Here is a 25,035-nt window from a genome sequence, read left to right as displayed (position 1 = left end):
TTTATACGTTAAATACTTGTATAAGTTAGACATGTCAAAATAAAACATTTCGTGAACTAAAATGCAAGAACACAGGTATTATTCACATTTCACTCAATATACTCATATCGTAAGCAACGAAAAAAAATGTATATTCCCCATTTGGGGATCCCTGCAAATGGGTTAAAATAACTCGTAATGGTCGCATAAATAGACCTAACAAATGAATAAAACCCGTGTAAAAATCAAGTCATAAACAGAGTATCAAATCGGGTGTTTCAACAAGGGAGCAAAAAAAATAAACGAAATCGGTCGCGTAGAGTCTGAAAGGAGCGTGGCGGATTGGGCCGCTGTTGCTCTCGAGGAAACAATTGGTTCCAATTTCAGCATCGAACGAATCCACGTCGTCATAGATCATCGGCAGACGAAGGCGATATAGAAAGAGAGAGAGGAGAAGGATCTCGTCGGATCCTCGGAGGGGCTTGAACGCGACGCCGATCGTCGGCGTGGTTGGTCGTCGAGGCACGGGTTCAACGAGCTGGCTAATCGAAATCGCTTGCCGAGCTAACCACTTAACTCGAGAGAGCCAGGCGAGAGGAGAGGCCCATCATCCTGCCCTCGTTTCCTTCCTCTTGCCCTTTCCGCCTCCGCCGCTCGCTATTATTCTTACTCCGAAGGACGAACAATCCGGTAATGTCCTCCTAACGACGTGTTGCTTCCTATTAACTTTACCTTCGTTTTATTAGTCCTTTTTGTAACGTGTACGCCGGCTTATGATTAACAATCGATCGCTCGAGTCTCGCACGTTACTTGTTTATTACTTATTCCTTATGATGTGGAACGGATGGGTAGTCGTGTATGTGTGAGAGCAGATTGGAGGTTCAGATTCAGAGATCGACGCATTTCAGAATATATGTATTGGGGAATTTAGAAGTTTTTAGGGATTTTGGGATTTAGAGATTTTGGGATCTAGGGATTTTGGGATCTAGGAATTTTGGGATGTAAGGAATTTTGGGGTCTAAGGAATTTTGGGACCTGGGGATATTTGGATCTAGGAAATTAGGGTCAAGGGATTTTGGGATTTAGGGAATTTTGGGATCTAAGGAATTTTGGGACCTGGGGATATTTGGATCTAGGAAATTAGGGTCTAGGGATTTTGGGATTTAGGGAATTTTGGGGTCTAAGGAATTTTGGGACCTGGGGATATTTGGATCTAGGAAATTAGGGTCTAGGGATTTTGGGATTTAGGGAATTTTGGGATCTAAGGAATTTTGGGACCTGTGGATATTTGGATCTAGGAAATTAGGGTCTAGGGATTTTGGGATTTAGGGAATTTTGGGGTCTAAGGAATTTTGGGACCTAAGGAATTTTGGGACCTGGGGATATTTGGATCTAGGAAATTAGGGTCTAGGGATTTTGGGATTTAGGGAATTTTGGGGTCTAAGGAATTTTGGGACCTGGGGATATTTCGATCTAGGAAATTAGGGATCTAGGGAATTTTCGGATCTAGAGATTTTGGGTACTAGAGATTTTGGGATATAGGAATTTTGAGATCTAGGGATTTTAAGCTCTAAAGATTTTGGGATGTAGGGATTTTCGAATCTAGAACCCTGGGAATCTAGGGATTTTCAAATTCAGAACCCTAAGAATCTAGGGGATCGGGGATCCAGGAATTTTTTGAATTTTCTAGAAATTTTATATGGGGGATTTGGAATACAGTAATTCCCGACTCTATGGATTTCGAAATCTAGGGATTTTTATCCTAGGGATTTCCAAGTCTTGAGATTGATAAATTTAGGTATTTCCAAATTTATGGATTTCGATGTCTAAAAATATCAAGAATCTGAATATCAAGATCTAGGGATTCTAGAGTCCAAAGATTCAGGGATCTAGGGATACTGAAGATTAAATATAGTCCTAAGTATACGGCGATTTAAAAATTTTGTAATCTGGAAATTTTAGAATGGGTGAATTACGCAAATAAAAATTTTCGGAATAACTTTAGTGGTCCAATAATGTTGAGATTTGGAAATTTGAAAGTAAAAAGTTCCCATCGCATTAAGAGCTCTTAAAGCTATCCGTGGTGATGTACCGAGAGTCTACTCGTGATAACTGTTCGATTCCCCCGTGTCAAGAATCAAACGATTTCGAAACAAATTGCGCGAGAAGTCATCGATCAGGTAAGCAGCGTAACAGTTTGTGCCCTTAATACCTAAAGCGTAGCGGAAACCGCTAACAATAAAAAAAACTCGTTGACCTAGTAAGGGCATGAATTTTCACGATTTGAATAAAAAACGAGCTCTCGTAGGTTGACAGCGAAGTACAAAGGTAAAAGACGTTTCATTTCCTTTTGTGATATTCAGTTTGCGAGGTACAATGTGTTCGTGTTTGTGTGCGGGCGGGTGGATGCGGTAGGGTGTGTTACATGTACGCGAGTTATTAATTGAGGGGTGGCGGAGAAAGTCCGATTCGGTATAAAAAATGGGTCACTTCCCTCTTCTTTTAGAAGTGAAACTTGAAATTCACCGAACCGTGGCTGCGAATGGCTGCACGCTTCGACGAGAATTGTATCGAGGGAGACAAGACCTTTTTACGGGAACGAAGATGAATTTAATGGAGGTCCCTCTTTCCCTCTTCCTCCTTCTCGCCACTTCGTTCCTTCAATTTCCTACATTTTCAAGAATGCAAGAGGGTCTAACATAATTGCAGTTGCGGTAACGAGGTCGAGCGACACTTGTGCCTGTTTTCTCGCTTAATGAATACGTTTCTCGATAAATCGTGCATTTCTTTCCCTCATAATAACATCCTGCTCGTAATAATTATCGTTATCCAGTGGTTCGGTGGCTCCTCGAACACGATTCATCGACTCTTCCCCTCAGATATTACGAAATCTATGCAGCATCTTGTTATACAACATTTTTTTTATACGATTTTTGCGCATTGATAGGTATACAAATAATATACGCGTATCGAAAGATACAAAAGTCTACAAGATATTGGGACTTAAGTGTCTGAGGAATATAGAAGATCTAGAGGATTTCAAAAATCTAGGGAATCTGAGAAATCTAAAAAATTTGGGAATCCAAGGAATCTAGAGTATCCGCAAAGCCTCGAATACCAAGAATCTAGGAAATTTCATGTGTCTAGGGAATTCCAGGAATTTAGGGAATTTCATGTGTCTAGGAAATTCCAGGAATCTAGGGAATTCCAGGAATCTGGGGAATACCAGGAATCTAGGGAATTCTGAGAATCTAGAGATTTCCAAGAATCTAGAGAATTTCAAGAATCTGGGGAATACCACGAATCTAGGGAATTCCAGGAATTTGGAGAATATCACGAATCTAAGGAATTCCAAGAATCTAAAGAATACCAGGAATCTAGGGAATTCCGAGAATCTAGAGATTTCCGAGAATCTAGGGAATTTCAAGAATCTGGGGAATCCCAAGAATCTGTGAAATACCACGAATCTAGGGAATTCCAAGAATCTGGGGAATACCACGAATCTAGGGAATTCCAAGAATCTAGGGAATACCGAGAATCTAGGAAATTCCAAGAATCTGGGGAATTGCAGCAATTTAAGGGATCTAAGAAATTCCACATTTAAAAATTGGCTAATCTGTAAATTAAAAAATTGATAAATTTAAAAATTAGAAAGCTTGACATTAAAAATTTGATACGCGAAATACTAACGACTCGAACATGTTATTTCCTCTAAGAATTTTACGACATCCATCCTTTATCCGGCATAAGATAATCGCGTAAGAGTTCACTAAACAATGCACGAAACATGTGTGCTCTAGAATCTGGTATATGGTTCTAGAGAGTCGGTTCAAGCACAGATAAGAGCAGTTCGAAAGATGGCAAACATTTGTATCGCGAAAAGATAACACGATACGAGAACGTGTTCATTCATAAAAGTAGTCGCTAACAGGCACAACACGAAGCACGTCGGCGCGCTTGAAATTCGCGTGACAATAAAACCATCTCGCGAGCGGTGGTTTTTACGAGTTTGATGGATTATTACGCGGAGTGATGCATTAGCAGCTGCTACCACCTGATACCTGCATTTATTTATCGCGGCTCGATAAGCGTAACGAAAACAACAAAGCAATTGTTAACGCGAGGCCATTAATACCAGGGGAGATAAGGGAATCTTGATGTTCCCGTTACTTTTTTATAATTGTCCCATCGTTAATGTAGTTTTCGTTTGAAAACAGTGACGATATAATATGAACGCGTACGAATGCTACAGGAGGTTGCCACCGCGTGAAAATATAACGACACACAAAAAGTGTTTTAAAGAAGTAAAAATATCCTTACAAACGAGAATAATTCTATTCAATGCCGGTACGAAAGGAAGTGCATGAAACACGGCTTTCTGGGAACTTGAAGCAGCAACATTTAATACCGTGCAACTTCCCAAATTCGTTTCACGGTCGGAGTAGAACCGTAGCCTGCCAAGAGTTCAAAACACTTGGGATTGTTTTGAAAATACAGGAGAAACAGACTTTTCTTTCATTCAAGGTGTTAAAGTTGTTATACTGCAATTTAAACACCTTCAACACCTTTCGTATAAGAGAAATTCATTTTTTAAAATACATAATTCACGAGTATAATGAAATTCTGGACTCGAGTTTTATTCACGTTGCGGAATTGTAAAGAAAGTTTTTCCTATTTTTATAATTCCGTTTATAAAACAGTAGCGATATTGTTCTTCCATTTTACGAGTATAACGAGTAAATGCATAATGATTCCATGCGGGACGACGTATAATGCGTAATGATTCCACAGGTGACAATATAATGCGTAGTTATTCGACGCGTGGTAATATGTCGCGTAATGATTCGACGCGTGGTAGTATGAGTACTAATTCAACGTGTGGCGATGCAATTCGTGGCAGTACCTCATTCGGCGATATAACGCGAGGGAATATAACAGGCTACAATTTGACGCCAATCAATTTCACGTATAAGGACATAACGCATATAACAACATAACACGCGTGGCGATATAACGCGAGCAGATTCCACGCGTGGCGATATAACGCGAGGGAATGCAACACGCTACAATATGACGCCAGACAATTTCACGAGTAAGGATATAACGCATATAACAACATAACACGCGTGGCGATATAACGCGAGCAGGTTCCACTCGTGGCGATATAACGCGAGGCAATATTATACGTCACCAATTAGTTTTGGCGGAGATATAACGTGCATGGAAATATAACGCACACAGTGATATAACGCGAGATAATACCATGCGTGCGACAATATAACGCGAGGCAATACCACGAGTGATAATATAAGAAATTATGAACTTTAGCAAGAAATTACCACACGCGGTGATATAACACAAGGTATTACATCGTTTAGAAATATATCAAGATCGGCGATATAACGCGAGGCAACACTATGTTCCACAATATAACTCCAGAAATTACCACACGCGGTAATATAACGCAAGCTGCTATAACGCAAGCTGCTACCCCATTTAAAAATATATCAAGATCGGCTATATAACGCGAGGCAATATCACGCACAACAATATAACGCGAAAAATTACCATACGAGATAACATAAAATAATACCACGCGTGGCGATGTAATGGTCGCTGAAGCAATACCGTGTGTCACGATATAACCCGAGATAAAATCTACAACGCGGATATTGATACAACACGAACCTATAATGAAAATAATTATCGTAAGGAAAAAGTTAAAAACAGTTGAAAAAGTAGGACAATCAGAGAGTCATTGTCATAACATTACACGCAATTCTTTATCGTTTCTACACAACTTTTCGATCAATGCCACTCACCGGTCTCCCGGCTTGTTCAGCTTCTAACGTGTTAATTCAGTACGTGTTCGCGTGTCACGCTTTCGTGACACATGATCTGATAGGACATCTATTTACCTTGTCGCTTACTCGGCTGGTTAAACGGTCGTTCGAAAGCCGAAGCGCGTTAATTTTGCTCAAGGATCACGGATTATTCTTCCTACGTTACGCCATCTTAATGTTCGTGACGAATCGCGTATCACTCGATCATTTAACTCTCCGACTGCCACTTCGGCAATATTCACTGCGTAGATCAACTAAATTATAACTTCGAGCGTTATTATTGGACATAAATATCCGCAGCTATTAATTAACTCGGAAATAAGAAAATTTGATTCACAGTAAACTTAATGAAAATAATTCTCCCGGGCATCGTAAATCATCGTGTCTACATCGTATCCTAAAGTTCTCGTTGAATCGCGTCTAGTCCGTTTCCTCGCCAACAACAGCACTTTCTCGTGATTTGTAGGGTCAGCCTGGGATCAATCTTCCGAGAGAAATTACGTAAGGGAGAAAGAGCGATCTTAAGGCGCGGATGATAGCGGCACTCCTCGATAATTCCTAAACCAACTTTTGTACTTCAATTACACTTTGTCGATATACCACTGTTACTCAACATTTCACATATGCATTTATACAAACATGAACTTCTATTCTTCGACTTTAAAAAGGTAGACATCTACGGATCCAAGTACACTGTATAAGTATACATATTGTATAACACAAATGTTTTATTGTCCTAATCTGAGATTCGTCGTAATCCCGATTTCTGAGTAACCCATCACCCGACACTAAAAAAAGGGAAATAGGTGAACCATAGTGGCACCATTTAAAGGGCAACGAACTCTGATCTCAGCAAATAAGAGTAAATTTTTTGTGCTAGCCGACAACGGGAAGTAGTCCTTCGGGCTATTGAGGGAACTGCTTGAAGCTGAATACGTAGATTTCTGGAGTCATGAAATTTTACAGAGGCACTTCTAACAGCACACGCGACGGACTTGATACACACGTGTCTCTTTCGCTCGTAACGATATCCCATTAATTATTCCGGGTTAGGCGGACTAGTTTGCTCAAGTATGCAGCAAGTTGGCCGATGTCTTCGGGTTAGCAAGCGCTTCCGGCGATTTCTGCTAACACGGATAATTCAGCGACTCGAGTTTCCAAGTCTCGTGTGTTTCAATGACCCGGAAGGTTGGACCCTGCCTTCGTCACGTTTTGTCCAGTTATCTTCGGTACGTGAGCACAGAAATCTGCCCTAAGATTATTATTACGGGAAATTCTTCTTGAATATCGGTACAATTTTGTGGACGCACAGAAATTCTCTGCAATTTTCTGTACACATCTTGATAGAAATTTAGTTTTGATGAAATTTAGCTGTGTAGAATTCCAACTTTATTTATATTTATATTGGACATTAATAGCAGTTGAATTCTAATGAAATTCCGAGGGATAATGAAGTTTTACAACTCTGATCAGACTCGGTTTAAATGAATTCTAGTAGCATAGCAGCGGAATTCCACCTCGAATTCGTTGTAGAACCACTACACCACAATTTTATGAATATTGTAATCATGTCTTGAATAGAATTCCAATATAAGAGCAGTGGAATTCCACCTCGAATTCGTTACAAAACTACTCCACCACAATACTATGAATATTGTAATCATGTCTCGAATGGAATTCCAATGGAATAGCATTGGAATTCCACCTCGAATTCATTGCAGAACTACTCCACCACAATTCTCTGAAAATTGTAATCATGTCTCGAATGGAATCCCATAGAATAGCAGTGGAATTCCGTCTTGAATTCATTGCAGAACTACCCCACCACAATTCTATGAAAATTGTAATCAACTCTCGAATGGAATTCCAATAGAACAGCAGTGGAATTCCGCCTCGAATTCGTTGCAGAACCACCCCTCCACAATTCTATAAAAATTGTAATCAACTCTCGAATGGAATTCCAAAGAATTCCATCTGAATTCCACGAATATTCACCAGTGTCATAATGAAAGCATCCACAAACAATATCTCTTAAAAAATTGCAGAGGAATTCCACATAAATTCTTGCCTACATTGAAATTATCGACTAAATTTCGACACAGTTCCATTTACCAAGACCTAAAACGTCCACGAGAGTTTTAAATCAAAGAATTCCACGACCAACGCAAGTTTAACAAACCCTTTGAGCCCAAAAGAGCAGGAAAGGGGTCAATCGTTCAAACTCACGCCCAAAAGAGCGTTTCATGGTCACCCTTCACGTTGCGTCGAGTATCGATTTAAGCAGCGGCGTCGCACAGTCACTTGCAGCGTTTTGAACGTGTTTAAAGAGAGGGGGCCGAGGGCAGGTCTCAAAGTGTCATAAATAACATTTCCCACATTCTGAACATTCAGCAAGTTAATGCAGGTTTCAGCGCTAACCTCCAAACTAACTAACTTAATTAGACTGCCACCGACCGGCCACTTAACTTCATCAGGCTGCACTGTTGATCCGTGCATTTCTGCATGCAACCCGAAGCGAAACTGCCCGGTTCATTGTCGCAGGGCCATGGGCTAGACGCGTTTCATTCAGTTTCGTCGCTGCACAAACGCGAGTTCGTGAAATCCATTATATACTCATTAATATTTGTCGAGTTTACAAGTTATTACAAGTTCACGAGTTATTATAAGCGAGTTATTACAAAATCGACCGATCTCCACATTGTACGAGAAACTTCACGATGCAATTTCTAACTTATTATCCTACGCCGTTAGACTGCTGTTACGTAATTACTTGATCACGACAAACTAATAAAATACGGGTTTGGCGATAGGATTTAAGGACTTGGGGATATAGGGATATGGGAATGTTGTGGACGTACAAAATTCTGCGATATACGAAATTTCTGAATGCAGGAAATTTATTATCTAGGGACATAGAACTTTCTGTAGAAATCTCAAGATATTATGGACGTTCTAGAGAAATTATAGGGAAATTCAGGATCAGGAAATCAAGGGGTCTAGAAAGGCGTTGGTCTCGAGAATTTTAAGGACTCGGAAAAATGGGAAGTCTAGGGAATTTCGAGATAATATCTATAAAGCTCATTGATCTAGGGAATTTTGAGAAGAAGGTCTAGAGAAATCGACGATCTAGAAAATTTCTTCGGAATATAATATCGGGAACCTAGGGAATTCTTGCATCACTGTCGTCCATAGATTTAGGGAATTTTGTATCACAGTTGTCCGTAGATCTAGGGAATTTTTACATCACTGTCGTCCGTAGATCTAGGGAATTTTTGCATCACAGTCGTCCGGAAATCTAGGGAGTTCAACAACAGAAATATCAAAGGATCTAGAAATCATGAGGATATGGAAAAATATACATTTAGGAAAATTTGTGATTTAAGGAATTTTTACATTTGACGCCAGCAATGTAGGGTAAAATGGAGATATAAAGACCTAGATATACAGAAATCTAGGAATGTATCTAAAGATCAAGAAATATAGAAATCTGGAGATAGATCGTCCTACCACATGATATATCACCAAACATTGCAATCAGCCCACATGTACAAGTTAACCTTATATCGTTATAAATGTATGTACTGAAAGTTTTACGAACAATAAATTACCACAATTACTTTAACAGTTATTCAACATGATACCAACTACAATATACAGTTCAGCTCCATTAAAATAAATGGAATTCATTATTAAATCGAATCCAACGCACAATATCATTGTACCATAAAAGGTTAGAGTTCGGTGTTTCGTAACTTTCATTATTCCTTCTTTCGCGGAAGCTATATACCCAGTGGCGATCGTTCGATCCGCAGAAGGTGTTTCCCGCCGTTTATTTAAACTTTTTATCGAGACCAGGTTAACGACCCTACCAGCATTAGAGTTCATACGTTTCTTCATCCCGGGTCGGGCTTCCCTCAACCCTATGAGCGCGTTCCACCCTTTACGGATACACAGAATTCGGCATTTCATTAGATATTCTTCGAAATAAACGCGTGGTTTTACGCTCGAGTAACAACGATTCCACCGCGAGAGAGATAATACCGAAGGCATGTGCTGCGAATTCCACGGATGCCTCGAAAAACGCGTTGTAACAATACCATTCCCATGTAAAATAATCGTATTCCGATACAGCACCGGCATCTTTCCGCTGTTGTGCATAATGCAGCCAGGAAATGGAAAGACTCTTTACGCTCGCTCGTCGCTCGTTTCCTTTTTCCTGTAAGTACTCGAAGCTGCTCAAGGCTGGAAAATGCTTTTCTAAGCTTTCACTCGGAAAAACGTTGTTCCTTGCCCCGACCTCGCTGTTAGCTCCGATATTCCGACCGCTATTGTAAACGTAACTTCAACGAAAAAACGACTATGAATCATTTCTCGATTTCTTTCGAGTTCTTGTATATTTTACTCCGAGACACTCTGTATATTGTACGTTCGTACTCTATCTCGGGCATCTTACGTAAGTATACATTTCCTTTCACGAGGTAAACATTTACTGCGAAGAATCTACGATTTCATGTATGGTGATTCAAAAATATTCTTTCAAACCACTGCGGATATTAATGTGTGCAAGATATCGATTATCGATACACTGTCGATATTTTACTGATGTTTAAATGCATCGGTAACTGACATGTTTAACCTGATTTCAAATAACGCTGATTCAATTTTGGGACAGTAATTGTGTAATAGGTTAGGTTAAGTTAAATTGGGGTTAGAGTACTAAGTTAGGTTAGATCAAGAGATGATAGAATATTAAGTTAGGTCAGATTAACTTAGGTTAAATCAAGACAGATTAGGCTACTGAGTTAGGTTAGATTAACATAAGTTTGATCAAGTTAGGTTAGGTTAGGCTCGGAGTAATTACTCTATTAAGGTAGGTTAGGTTAAATCAAGAAATGTTAGACTACTAAGTTAGGTCAGTTTAACATAAGTTTGATTAGATTAGGTTAAATTAAGACATGTTAGGCTACTAAGTTAGGTCAGACTAACATAAGTTTGATTAAGTTAGGTTAAATTAAGACATGTTAGGCTATTAAGTTAGGTCAAATTAACAAAAGTTTGATTAGGTTAGGTTAAATTAAGACATGTTAGGCTATTAAGTTAGGTCAGATTAACATAAGTTTGATTAAGTTAGGTTAAATTAAGACATGTTAGGCTACTAAGTTAGCTCAGATTAACATAAGTTTGATTAGGTTAGGTTAAATTAAGACATGTTAGGCTACTAAGTTAGGTCAGATTAACATAAGTTTGATTAAGTTAGGTTAAATTAAGACATGTTAGGCTACTAAGTTAACTCAGATTAACATAAGTTTGATTAAGTTAGGTTAAATTAAGACATGTTAGGCTACTAAGTTAGCTCAGATTAACATAAGTTTGATTAGGTTAGGTTAAATTAAGACATGTTAGGCTACTAAATTAGGTCAGATTAACATAAGTTTGATTAAGTTAGGTTAAATTAAGACATGTTAGGCTACTAAGTTAGCTCAGATTAACATAAGTTTGATTAGGTTAGGTTAAATTAAGACATGTTAGGCTACTAAGTTAGGTCAGATTAACATAAGTTTGATTAAGTTAGGTTAAATTAAGACATGTTAGGCTACTAAGTTAACTCAGATTAACATAAGTTTGATTAAGTTAGGTTAAATTAAGACATGTTAGGCTACTAAGTTAGCTCAGATTAACATAAGTTTGATTAGGTTAGGTTAAATTAAGACATGTTAGGCTACTAAATTAGGTCAGATTAACATAAGTTTGATTAAGTTAGGTTAAATTAAGACATGTTAGGCTACTAAGTTAGCTCAGATTAACATAAGTTTGATTAGGTTAGGTTAAATTAAGACATGTTAGGCTACTAAGTTAGCTCAGATTAACATAAGTTTGATTAAGTTAGGTTAAATTAAGACATGTTAGGCTACTAAGTTAGGTCACATTAACATAAGTTTGAATAGGTTAGGTTAGATTAATTTGATTTAATAATTAGGTTAGGTCAGGTTAGACTTATAGCAGTTAGTCTATTAAGCTAGGTTAGGTTAGATTAAGTTAAGACCAGTCTGGTTAGGTTAGTTTAACTCAACTCAAATCAAGTTAGGTTAGATCAGAGCAAATTATACGGGATTAATTAAGTTAGATCAAAGTTTGTATTCAAGTCAATATTCAAGAATTGAGTCAGGTCGTTCATCTACGTTTAATAAGTCTTTAACATAATATATATTTTTGTTCATGCATGAAAGAACGGGCTTGATTATAACAGCACAGTGATTGAAGCTGCGGTAAAACCTAACCGGAAGTAAGCGTAAGGTCGATGGGTAAGGAAAATCGCAGGCTCGACGCGCTGTCAGATAAATCGTCGGAAATACGTTAGTCTCTATTCGAAGAAATACGGTCGGAAGCAAGCCAGATACTCTTCATTTCCGGCGAATTCCGTGACGCGCGTTACCGCGTGATAGCGTCGCACGTGAACTTCAATTGGATAGTCGGTCTACCCCTTTTTTACCCACCCCTCGACCCCGTTTTTCTACTTTGCTCCCCCTGTACGCCCGAGAATGGCAGAGATATCGGTTGATTGAATTCCACGGAACTTCTCAGCGATGCCCATAAATTTCGTATCCCAGCTTCGCCCGGATAGAACCGACGGGAATGAAATACATGGAAATCGATCGAGTATCGAGGCGAAAGGGAAAAGCAGCCCGTGGAAAGGGAAACAATCCCCCGGGTTCAACGAGATTCTTGCGATTCACTGTTCATACGAGCCCACCGAGGATGCTTCTTATTTGCGAATCTATTTATGGTTTCCTTGCAGCTGCCGCGATACTTTTTCATCCTTTTATCGCCTACATGATATTTGCCCACAGCACTTGCTGGGAAATTGTTTTTTTACCTAGATGAACTGGGGTTAACTCGCTAATGAACCTGCAAGCATCTCTGGCCACCGTGCAGTCATGAGGTATTTTTTAATTTTTAAATACTCGTAGGTAAAATTCTTTAATTCGTATATTTGTAAACATGGCGATGTGCGTAGGACAGAATTAAAAAATTTTGGAGTACATTTGAATTCGCTGAAGAGAACCAAACCTCTCATGTACTAATAAAAAGTAACAAGTTTATGAATTCATAAATTTGCAAATCCAAAAATATCAAGTTCACCAATTTCCAAATGTATAAGTACATAAACATAAAACTCGTAAGCAAAATTTCGAAATATCCGTCTCGTTCTGTCGCTTAGTGTAGAAGAGTACATAAAGTGTAGACGACTATTTCGATATTGCAAGAAGTTCGTCTAGACCAAGAGTGAATTGCACAACGGGCAGAGAAGCCAGCGGGCGCGTTTTCTATAAGGAAAGATTGCTAAGCTCCGCTTAGAGAGGGTAATTTGCGAGAAGCCATCGGTAGGACGTTAAGAAAGCGGACTAGCTTCCAGAATCCTCGCTACCTAACACAAACGTCGATAGTTTGCTTCCGGTATCGGGTTTACTGGCTCTTGTGTTCGTCGGAATAAGTTAACCGACTTCTCTCTAAACTTGCGTTACTCGAACGGACATTATGATCGATTCACCCTCGGCCCAACGCCAACTACCATCTTATGCATTATAAATCTTCTTTGATGTCTCAAGAATTTCAGCATAATAAGATTTTAGTTCACGGACAACACAATTTTCAGTACTCCACGAACTTTTATTATACATCATATGTGCATTTGCTAACTTGTCAGATAGGTATTATTAGGTTGACTGATAGATAGGTCGGTAGCTAGGTTAGATAGGTAGGTTAGATAGGTAGGCTGGACAGGTAGGATAAATAAGTAGATTAGGTAATCGGTTAGGTAGGTAAATTGAGTAGGTAACAAAGTTAGGTAGATACGTTGAATACGTATGTGAGCTATGTTAGGTTAGTGGGTTAGATAAGTAGGTTAGGCACGTTATAACTAAATTAGATAGGTGGGTTAGGTATATCGGTTAGGTACTAGGTTAGGTGTTGGATTAGGTAGGTTAGATACATAGGTTAGGTAGGTCAGGCACATAGGTTAGGTAGGATAGGTAGGTTGGGTACATGGGTTAGGTAGGCTAGGTGCATGGGTTAGGTAGGATAGGTACATGGGTTAGGTAGGATAGGTGCATGGGTTAGGTAGGTTAGGTACATGGGTTACCAATGTTAGGTTTATGAGTTAGTAAGGTACGTTAGACAGGTATGTTAGTTGGATGTGTTGTATGTGTAGGTTAGGTAGTTACGTTAGGTGGTAGTTAAGAAGATAGATAGGTTAGGCAGATACCAGAGCTAAAATAAATTTGCAGTCGACATATAAAAGTTTTCTCTGCGGAATGGAAATAAACGAGTTGGTTTTACAGAGGTTTACGAGTAACAGAGTTTCGAGTTATCGAGATTCGACTGTAATTACTTTTTGTCGGTAAAAATTAGTGGTCGGTTGCGTCTAGAAGCGTAACGCGTACGAGCGAGCGCATTCGAGCGCAACGGCGCCGAGAGAAATTAAAAAGCGGACGAGAAGTAGAAGAAGGGGTTGGATTGAAGCGACGCGAAGCTGCGGGGAAAGAGGGAAAGAAGGGGTGAGAGTTCGCATGCTCGTCCTCTCTCGACCTACCCCTTTTCCTCTCGTAATCTCGTCTTTCGCCACGTGCGTTCGCATCGCGTGCTCTTTTCATAGAACCGACGGTGGCCCCCGTCGCTTTTTTGTTCCCGCTCGTTCAGCCACGACCCGTGAAACGTAACGTTGTTATTGCACGATTTCTGCCGCCGCCCGCGCACCGAGGCCAACTTAACCAGAGCGGCTCGCTACGGCGTGAAAAAGGATCGAGTAGCTTCGCTCTCTCTGTTCGTACGCTCGCGTGCGATGTACACTCTCCTTTTAAATCGAGTACTCGTACGTGAAATCGAACGATTTTCGTGCCCCGAAATTTCGTTATGAACTTTTTCATTTTCAACTTTTCAGGTTTTCAAACTTTTCGATGTTCGTTTTTTCGGATGACCGCTTTAACAAATTTCTGAACTGCCCAAAATTTCATGCTGTAAGTCTTCAAATTTCTACATTTCCCTACATATCCCTAGATTGTTATATTTCTTAATCGCAGTGTAATTATATCGACATATCATACATGTTTACAATATCCCTAGGTAGTTAAATTCTTACGTTACAATAACTTTAGATCAATATATCCCTAGATCCCACTGTCCCTAAACCAAAAATTTCCTAGCTCGAAATATCCTCAAATGTAAACATTCGTGCCTAGAAATATCCCTAGATCCAAACATCCTAACATCGAAACTTTTCTAGCTTGGAATATCCCTATTTAAACTTAACTTAAAAGTTTCCAAATGTTCCATTCATCCCGACAGTTTGAAGTTCCGAAAAATGTAGAAAACTCAAAGAGTAGAAGGCCACTTTTCCCTTGGTTATCATATTTTACGTAGGAAGTCCAGATTTGCTGTTGACTGTACGAGATGAAACTCTCGGAGAAGTAAATGAGAATGAAGATTTTGGACGGTGTGCTCGGGTGCAGAGTCGCCGAGTGTGTTTTCAAATGTCAAGGACGGTGAATAGAGTCGCGGATTCGAGAAGTCTCAAAGAGATGTAAAGGGTGTTGCCAAGAGACAGGGAGAACGGAGTTAGCGAGCGTAAACAGGCGTCTCGGGCTAAAAGTTTCAGCGCCGTTTCTCTACAGGACTCGTCACGCGATTGGGACGAGTTGTAGCTCGAAACTTGTTAACAGACAGCGAAATACTGGGGAAGAAAAACTTGGTTGATACGATAATGTCTACTTTTCTATGACTACATTTTTTGAGGGAATGAAGCTGTGTTTCTTTATTCATTTCATTACGGTATCTTTAATTAAATGCGTGTGGTATATGCAGGTTGATGTTAAAAGCAAAGTTATGGTGTCGATACAAAGCTATTCCACATGTTCATTATATTTTGTTTATTATTATGTTTTTTAGTTTGTAACAGAAACCGTAAGGATATTATTCTGAGTATATAATCTGGAGTTTAAAATTTGGAGTCCTATATGTGGAGACTGTAATCTGAAATCCAGAGTCCAACATCTGAAATAACATATAACCTACAATCTAGGATCTGAAGTTTATAATCTATACTATACGATCTATAATCTTCCGTTTAAGATCTAAAATCTATCATCTATAATCTAGAATCTGAATCTCTAATCTCTCATCTACAACCTATAATCCACATACTCGAGTCTCCATAATCCATAGTCTATCTAAAATAGAGAATCTAGAGTACACACAGTATAGAAAAAGTCATCAATGCACAACGTACGAGTGGCAAGAAGAGTTTCATGAGTGACTCGTATCATGGTGCAAAGCCATAAGAGATCCAGTGTGCTCGATGATAACTGTACATATGTGTATCCTCGTCGCGGATGTAACGCGAAATTGAGTTCGCAGCCAGAGGTCACCGAATTCTTCGACCACGCGGACGTGTTTCTGCTTTATGTACGTGGCACGTCACCGACATTTGAGGATGTCAGATTCTCAAGGTGTGCTGATATTCGGAGAGAAGATCTCGAGATGCGCTGAGATTTGGTGATGTACGGATCTGAAGGTACACTGGGATTTGAGGATCTTGAGAAATACTGAGATTTGAAGATATACGAAGAGTTGGAGATATGAGATTTGAAGATAGAGGGATCTGAAGATATGCAGAGCTTTAAAGAAACAAGGATTTGAAGATACACAGAAATTTTAAGATGGGAGGGTTTGGGATATGGGTAATTAGGGACACGTGAAATTTGGAAATTTAAGGATACGGAAATTTGGGAATTTAGGGATATTTCAGAAATTCGGAAATTTAAGAATTTGGGGTTTTGAGAGATTTGGGGTTTTGAAAGATTTGGGATTTTTAAGATTAGGAAATTTGAGAGATTTGGGATTTTGAGAATTTGGGGTTTTGAGACATTTGCGAATATGATAATCTGATAAATTTGGGAATTTGGGGATCTGAGAAATTTTACAACTTGAGGAATCAGAAATTTTCGAAACTGCCACCTCATAAATTTAAAAATCTAAAAATTTCCAAAAATTAAAAGCTTGAAAATTTAGAGATTTAAGAAATAAAAATCGTGATGTTTACATACGTGTACTCATCTAAGGGAAGCCTAAGTTGCATTCGACTGCAATCTCTTCCCGGTTGTGTCAACCACACGTCCACACATACAACGGCCACTTTTGTTGCGAGGAAGATTTATCGGCGACGTGGAAAATGCATTTTCGCGTGTACTCCTGGATAAATTCGTCGTAACACGCCGGTGTTGAATACCTAACGATTTAAACGTGAAGCTACGGTACAACGTATGCGAGGCTGTCATTTCGAACGTATGACAAATTTCACTGGGTTGCGGTTACGTATTAATTCTTCGTTGTATTGTGTTGCAAATATACGAGGTAAAATAATATACTGTGAAATTGTTGTATTTTGTCAAACAGAAATGAACGAAATATTTTGCGATATTTTGTTTCGTTTGTTATTTTATTTCATAATTTTATGTCTCGTAATTGTTATGTTTTTTTGATGAGTACTAATTGCATGTTAATAATGGGATCATTTGGAAATCAGGGCATAGGTCAGAGGATATTCAGGTCACTTTTTAATTGGGGTTCCTTAAATTTCAAAATTTGTAAATAATAATTTTTAAGTATTAATTGAATTAACTTATAAATTTCTAAGTCCTTAAAAATACTCAAAGATTTTTAAATTTTATAATTTTGAGGATTGAGTTTTAAGATCCGACGATCTTCAAATCTTTAAATTTCAAAATCCACAAATCCCAAAATTCCAAAATCCAAAATCTCCCAAATCTGTCGACTCTCAAATCTTCCAAACTCCCAAATCTGCCACCTCCAAATCTGCCAACTCCCAAATCTTTCAAATCCCAAATCTTCCAAATCCCAAATCTCCCAAACTCCCAAATCTCTCAAATTCCAAATCTCTCAAATCCCAAATCTCCCAAACTCTCTAATCTCCCAAGTCCCAAGTCTCTCAAATCCCAAATCTCCCAAACTCCCAAATCTCCCAAATCCCAAATCTCCCAAATCCCAAATCTCCCAAATTCCAAATCTCCCAAATCCCAAATCTCCCAAATCCCAAATCTTCCAAATCCCAAATCTCCCAAACTCCCAAATCTCCCAAATCCCAAATCTCCCAAATCCCAAATCTCCCAAATCCCAAATCTCCCAAATCCCAAATCTCCCAAATCCCAAATCTCCCAAATCCCAAATCTCCCAAATTCCAAATCTCCCAAATCCCAAATCTCCCAAATCCCAAATCTCCCAAATCCCAAATCTCCCAAATCCCAAATCTCCCAAATCCCAAATCTCCCAAATCCCAAATCTCCCAAATCCCAAATCTCCCAAATCCCAAATCTCCCAAAGCCAAATCTCCCAAACTCTCAAATCTCCCAAACTCTCAAATCTCCCAAATCCCAAACCTCCCAAATCCCAAATCCCAAATCTCCCAAATCCCAAATCTCTCAAATCCCAAATCTCCCGAACTCCCAAACTCCCAAATCTCCCAAACTCTCAAATCTCCCAAGTCCCAAATCTCTCAAATCCCAAATCTCTCAAATCTCCCAAATCCCAAATCTCCCAAATCTCCCAAATCCCAAACCTCCCAAATCCCAAACCTCCCAAATCTCAACATAAAGTCCCTTTCACGCAATCGTCAACAAAGATTTCCCGTAGAGGAAACAAACTCGCTGTTGACTGTTACCGGTTCTTCTAATTGGAAAACAAGGGAAGCACGGTTTGTAGCGGTGTTCGAGCGTTGAGCGCAGACATCGCTGTTCAAAGAGGCAACAACGTTCGCTGGTCTATGGCCGATCTACTCCTCCCTATGAACGACTGGTTCAACCCGATTCGAACAAAGGTAGGCGTTGCGTGTGCACACGCCAGTTTATAGACAGTCTGCTCCTCCCCGTATTTCAGGAACACAACCGAGCTGCATCAACCTAGACAAAGGGCCAAACACGTTGTGCTCCGAATTCTTCGCAAACAGTTGTACACCGCAGACCATTCTGAGCTAATGTGGGAAAAATCTCGGTGCAGGGGATTGATGGATGGATCAATGTTACACTTCTGGGGGAATTTTCAAGCTTTGGAAGTTTCAGTGATTTGAGAGTCCGGAATTTTGCGATTTGGAAGATTGACAATTTAGGAATTTGGAAATTTAATAATTTGGTGATTTTAAAAATGTCGATATTTAGAATTAATAAAAATCGGAGCATCAAGAGTTAAAAAATCTGTTCACAGATTTTACGCGTGAAAATTGCAAAAAAAGATGGGGTTATTCCTCTCATGTCGTCATTGTCTCAAGGATAAATTCATCCAAGTAGCGTGAATGAAAAGAGTAAGAAAGCGAGTTCCGCTCGTCAACTCACGCATGACGTATTCCTTTCTGCGGTCGACCAACGCCTTTTCTCTAATGTTAAGTCAAAGCGAACGATGGTTACTTAACTCTAGCTACGCATCAACAGACACTTTCAACGACTTTTTGGGTCGAAATGTTCATCTCCCTCTCAACAACAAATACTCAGTCACATAATAAAATCCTAGCGTTAAATTTGTCTTATATTAACCCCTTTCTATACAGTTCATTTGTCAGGTGCGTCAGAAGTGACTAGTCTTAACTACAATATTAAAACAAATTTTCTTCTGTCTTTACGAATTTTCTTCTATCTTTAAAAGCAAGTTCGAGTAAAAGTTATACAAACAACATTGAAAATTTGCAATATGTCAAAGTAACACATTAGAGGTGCAATGCACTATTTATTATGCACATGAAGTTCCATAAACAATTCCAACCCGCGACACCAGCTCTGTAGAGACCGAAACTCGTTAAACTGTAAAACTTTCCGTGCTTTCACTTAAAAAATTGCTATAGTTCGTCGCAGGCTTTTAGACCCATCTCGTGCACACGAGTTACCCTAACGAATACAAACGAATGCATGTATGCACAAATTTCAGCCGTGCTTCTCAAACTTGCAGTATGTTTATGAAAATGATAGTTCGGTTCGCAGTTCGGTCGCGTAAATTGCTAGTTTCTCGCAGAAAGTGAGAAACAACCGAGGCAACTGGAACAGCGGTGTCGCGGGGTATAAGAGAAATATTTGATTTATGACAATGTCGTGAAAATACAGGTACAATTTAGTTCACTGTAATTTCCTATTAAGGTTCTTTAATACTTACATACTTTTCAACTTTTGATAGGTATGCGATATCGTTGCGTTTCAAGATTGAATAATTGATAAATTGTTATGTATGTATAACTAGGTCGATAGGTAATTAGATAACTGGTATTAATAACTAGATGCTTATTATTTCTGCATTTTGAATACCTATTTGTATAAATACCTATCTGTCTACTTATATTACTGTTTATATTTGTATCTTATATTGCTATAACTGTGCTAAGATACTTTATCTTTAGACCATTACTATCCCCAAATTATTACAGATCCAAATGTCCCTAGATTCCAATATACCTAGATCCCAAAATTTATTATATCCTAATATTCCCAGATCCCAAAATTTACTATATCCTAATATTCCCAGATCCCGAAATTCCCTAGATCCTAATATCCCCAGGTCCCAAAATTCCTTACATCCCAAAATTCCTTAGATCCCAAAATTCCTAAATTCCTAATTTCCTAGATCCCAAAATTCCCTAGATCCTAATATCCCCAGGTCCCAAAATTCCTTACATCCCAAAACTCCTTAGATCCCAAAATTCCTAAATTCCTAATTTCCTAGATCCAAATATTCCTAGGTTCCAAAATTCCTTAGATCGCAAAATTTCCCAGATCCCAATATTCCCCAGATCCCAAAATTCCTTAGATCCCAAATTCCTAAATCCCTAATTTCCTAGATCCAAATATTCCTAGGTTCCAAAATTCCCCAGATCCCAATATTCCCCAGATCCCAAAATTCCCCAGATCCCAAAACTCCTTAGATCCCAAAATTCCTAAATCCCTAATTTCCTAGATCCAAATATTCCTAGGTCCCAAAATTCCTTAGATCCCAAAATTCCCCAGATCCCAAAATTCCTAAATCCCTAATTTCCTAGATCCAAATATTCCTAGGTCCCAAAATTCCTTAGATCCCAAAATTCCCCAAATCCCAAAACTCCTTAGATCCCAAAATTCTTAAATCCCTAATTTCCTAGATCCAAATATTTCTAGGTCCCAAAATTCCTTAGGTCCCAAAATTCCCTAGATCCCAAAACTCCTTAGATGCAAAAATTCCCCAGTTTCCAGAATTCCCTAGGTCCCAATATCCCTAAATCCCAAAACTTTCTAGATCTCAACATTCCCTAGATCGCAATATCTCTATATTCAAAAATCCCTAGATCCAAATATCCCTAGAACTCAACATCCCTAAATCCCTATATTCCCTAGGCCCCTTGATTCCAATATCTCTAGAACCCCTAGGTCCCTAGATTCCAATATCCCTAGATTCCCTAGATTTCCAGATTTCGGTATCCGTAAATATCCTCCTTTCCCTAGAACTCCGCAATACCTACATCCCTAAATTTCTTAAATTCCTATATCCTTGTATCTACAACGGAGTATATCGATAGATATAACTCGTAAATACAGTTGAGATGAACATTGATCATTGACGCAGAGTGCGTTTACCTAGTGAAGTTATGCTCGCGTATTACGTTACGCTATGTATTACATTTCATTTCTTTGAACATCGTACACGCGGCGACCGAGTTTTCGCCACGTCCGCCTTTTGTTCGCGCGAAATTTTCTGAATGCGACAGCTGCAACGCGCGCGCGGGGCTGCGTTTATCGCCGACGAAATTGAAGTTTACGGAGCACCGGGAGTTATATCGCTTTTCGCACAATTTCAGAACAAACGCTTTGTGTAATTATCCGGGCCCACGGGCTAGACAACTTTTCTAATTAAACAGCGTTCGTTAACTACCAACATCATCGCTTTGTCGCTGATCGTGTTGACAAAAATTTCGCCTAACTTTCTGCCCGACGTGGCTTCCTGTTCTTTGTGCCGAGCCACCGGTTTCATAATGATCGCGCTCCTACGTTTACTCGTTTCGCATTTTTCTCACTACTCACATTTTTGCCGGCTCTCTACGCTGTCCCGTCGTTTATTCTTCTTTCATTTTTCTTTTTTTTTTAAGTCATGGGAGAAAGTTAGTCTTCTTTTTACTTTCCGTCTTGTTATTGTCACTTTCCAATTTCAATTTTACATATTCCATCGATAGATTTTCTTTTACTTCTCATCTTTGTTAATTACTTATTTACCATATTTTATTTTTATGATGCATTTATCATTTTTCATTTCTAATTATTATTCATTATGTACGTTATATATAACATTTTATATTGTATGTATTTTTATTTATGACTATTCAGCTACAATTTTGACTATCATTTTTTACTTTTTGTATAACATTTTTTTATTTGTAGTTGACATTCAGCTACAATTTCGACTGTCATTTTTTACTTTTTATACAACACTTTTTATTTGCAGTAGACATTCTCCCTTCACCATGTTCCATTTTGTACTTTTCTGTTTGTTTTCTACTTTCCAAGTGCAACATGTTCTGTCTGCAACTATCATTCATTTATCATTTTTCACTTTCATTTACGTAATTTCATTCCACGTTTTCCATTTACAATTACCACCCATTTATCATTCTGTACTTATCGTCCAGTATGTTTTAATCACAGTTTTCCATCTACATTTAAGTAGTGCAATTTCCAACATCCACATTCAAAACACTTCATTTCCTGCTTTTATTTCTTCAATCATTGAAAATAAGCTTATATTGCTCCCAATTTCCTATCTTTTATTATTTTCAATTTTCTTTTTTTCAATTTACAACTCCTCATTTTCAATCGTCCCTTTCCAATTTCCTATGCTTTCATCCAATTCCCTTTATGAACTATTCTCTCTTTTCATTATCTTTCGAGTCTCCGAATATGATAAAGAATATCCAAAGAATTTTTATAATAATCCACGAACCCTCTAAAATTGACCATAACAAATTTGGATTTAATTTGTGCACAACTGTTAGAGTTATGGGTTGAATGAAAGTAATATTCACTTTTATAAACTATTTCTTTATTATACAGGGTGTCTCACAATTAGTGTAGGTCCCTTAAATAAAACCCACACAGTGCACAACATGTTAAAACAGAGAAGAAACAAAAGACGGAGACCGCAACTTACGCGCCAAACTTCACATCCGCACATAAACACAAATATGGGTTGTCCGGAAAGTTCGTGCCGATTTTGACGGGGAATTGAAACGTAGCTCATTTAAATTTGGCATACATTTATTAAATTATATACGTGCCACTCTGTTCTATAACCTTTCTCCATCTTTCATGCAACTTGACAATTCTTTCCAGAACGTCTCAGACTCTTCAGCGAAAAATTTTTCTAAATAAATATTCATGCCGCCTACCGAAAATCGGCACAAACCGGACAACCCGATACAAGCTACCACGCGTTGACAAATCTCCACAAATCAAGACAAATTTTGACCGCGTTGATTGACAAAAACTAAATCAGCTAATTCGACTACCGCTGCGAAAAGCGTAGTCTTCCGCGAGATAATTCGTTGGAAATTCTTGCAACGAGGAGAAAGAACAGCGTAATTATGTTCTTCCCCTCAGCACTCGTTTTCGTTCTTTCCGCGGGGTTTTCAACGAAATTGTAATGCGATCCTTGCTAGGGGGGATACAGAGTCCGATTTTAAATCAATTTCACTACGTAATTGCACAGAAGCTGCGGATGGTTTGATTACGGAAGGAAAAGGCGATGGAAATTATGTTTGTGGGGGTCGGTCGGCTTTGAATACGGTCCTGCACGTACACACGTGTCTCTCAACCCCCTGACCATTTCAATTTCACCCTTTCTGCCCCGTTTGTCGGCTTCATTTGCGTTACATTCGACCTGTGTTCGAATACCGGTTACCTTTTACGCTGCTTACCTGATCCTTTCGTTTAATTGGAAAGCTTCTACCCATCCTCTGCTAACGTGCTCCGAGCTTTCCAATTTCTACCGAACATCTTTTCTGCGAGCTATAATTCGCCAGTTATACGCACACGCTGCTGATTCGGTGATCAGCTCCAGATAAATATTCTTAGCAATCTTTAGAAAGCCTCGCGAAATGTTAAGAATTTTCGTTGCAAATTTTATGTAAATATTTTTGGCAACTTCTTTTATAGATTTTATAAAAATTATCATAGGAATAAGGGATGCAACGGATATCTCTCCAGCAGGTATCAATAAAACGGTCCAAGTTAATAGCCAATATTAAAGTGCTAATGCGAGGATTTAACAGAATAATCGCGCATCGAGTAATAAACCCACAGTAACAAGATAACTGTAATAAATAGCAGTGTAGTCGGTTATACAATTCATTAGAATCAAGCGTAAAGAGTCCCGTTGCAATCACGAAAAACATCGTTTACCGATTATTAATCGATCAACACCTAGTGGAGCATACAGCTGAGTTGCATTATCTTGTCGGTAGACTCGGTCGACCATAATTTCGCGTCCACGTCTAAATCCGCCGTAGTCGACTGGTTTTTCGTCCGCGCCACGTATTACGTGGCTAATATTACGATAATGCTAATTTATTATCGATTCGACGAACACGTGGTCGGTGTGGGTCGACGTCCGTGTGCAAAGTGTAAAATATAAAATGCAAAACTCGCAGGTGTCACTTTCACGCCTTCTTTGGCAGCGATGCATCCAGCGTGTAGACTGGTGCGTACAGGTTGATGGTGTAAGGATCGCGTTACGGGGGACCAAGAATCCAACGAGCAACCGCAATCTCAATTCTAGCGGTGAATTTTTGCGACGCGAGGAAAAAACGACGACGCGACGGGGGACCGACGAACGAACGCGATACAAATCGCGTTGTACAGTCAACGGCAAATCTGTCTTCGCCGCGAAAAATATGGCAAGCGAACATGAAGTATCCCGTTCGTAGATTTCAGGATATTTTTTTAGATTTGACAATTCGATGATGGATTAAGGTTTTGAGAATATAGGAACTTGGAAGATTTGGGGATTTATAGTAACTTTAGATTAAAAAATTTAGACTTTGTTGGGGTCAGCAATTTTGGTATCTAGGTATATTGGCATTTGGGGTATTTTTATCTAGGGATTTTTTCATTGTGAAATTTGAAGATCTAGGGATTTATGAATTTAT

General features: G+C 38.9%; 1 protein-coding gene and 1 long non-coding RNA gene across 9 annotated transcripts in view; one reads left to right on the top strand and one right to left on the bottom strand.

Moving 5' to 3' along the window:
- Positions 1-25,035, bottom strand: part of LOC100877696 (uncharacterized) — a 186,010-nt gene that overhangs the window by 58,143 nt on the left and 102,832 nt on the right. The window lies entirely within an intron of this gene.
- The window catches only part of LOC143264801 (uncharacterized), a 54,697-nt gene that overhangs the window by 21,886 nt on the left and 7,776 nt on the right, over positions 1-25,035 (top strand). The window lies entirely within an intron of this gene.

This window comes from Megachile rotundata, chromosome 1, assembly GCF_050947335.1.
Source record: "Megachile rotundata isolate GNS110a chromosome 1, iyMegRotu1, whole genome shotgun sequence".
NCBI classification, from domain to species: Eukaryota; Metazoa; Arthropoda; class Insecta; order Hymenoptera; family Megachilidae; genus Megachile; species Megachile rotundata.
Note: the sequence above shows the minus strand (reverse complement) of the source record. Positions and strands in the feature narration are given on the sequence as shown.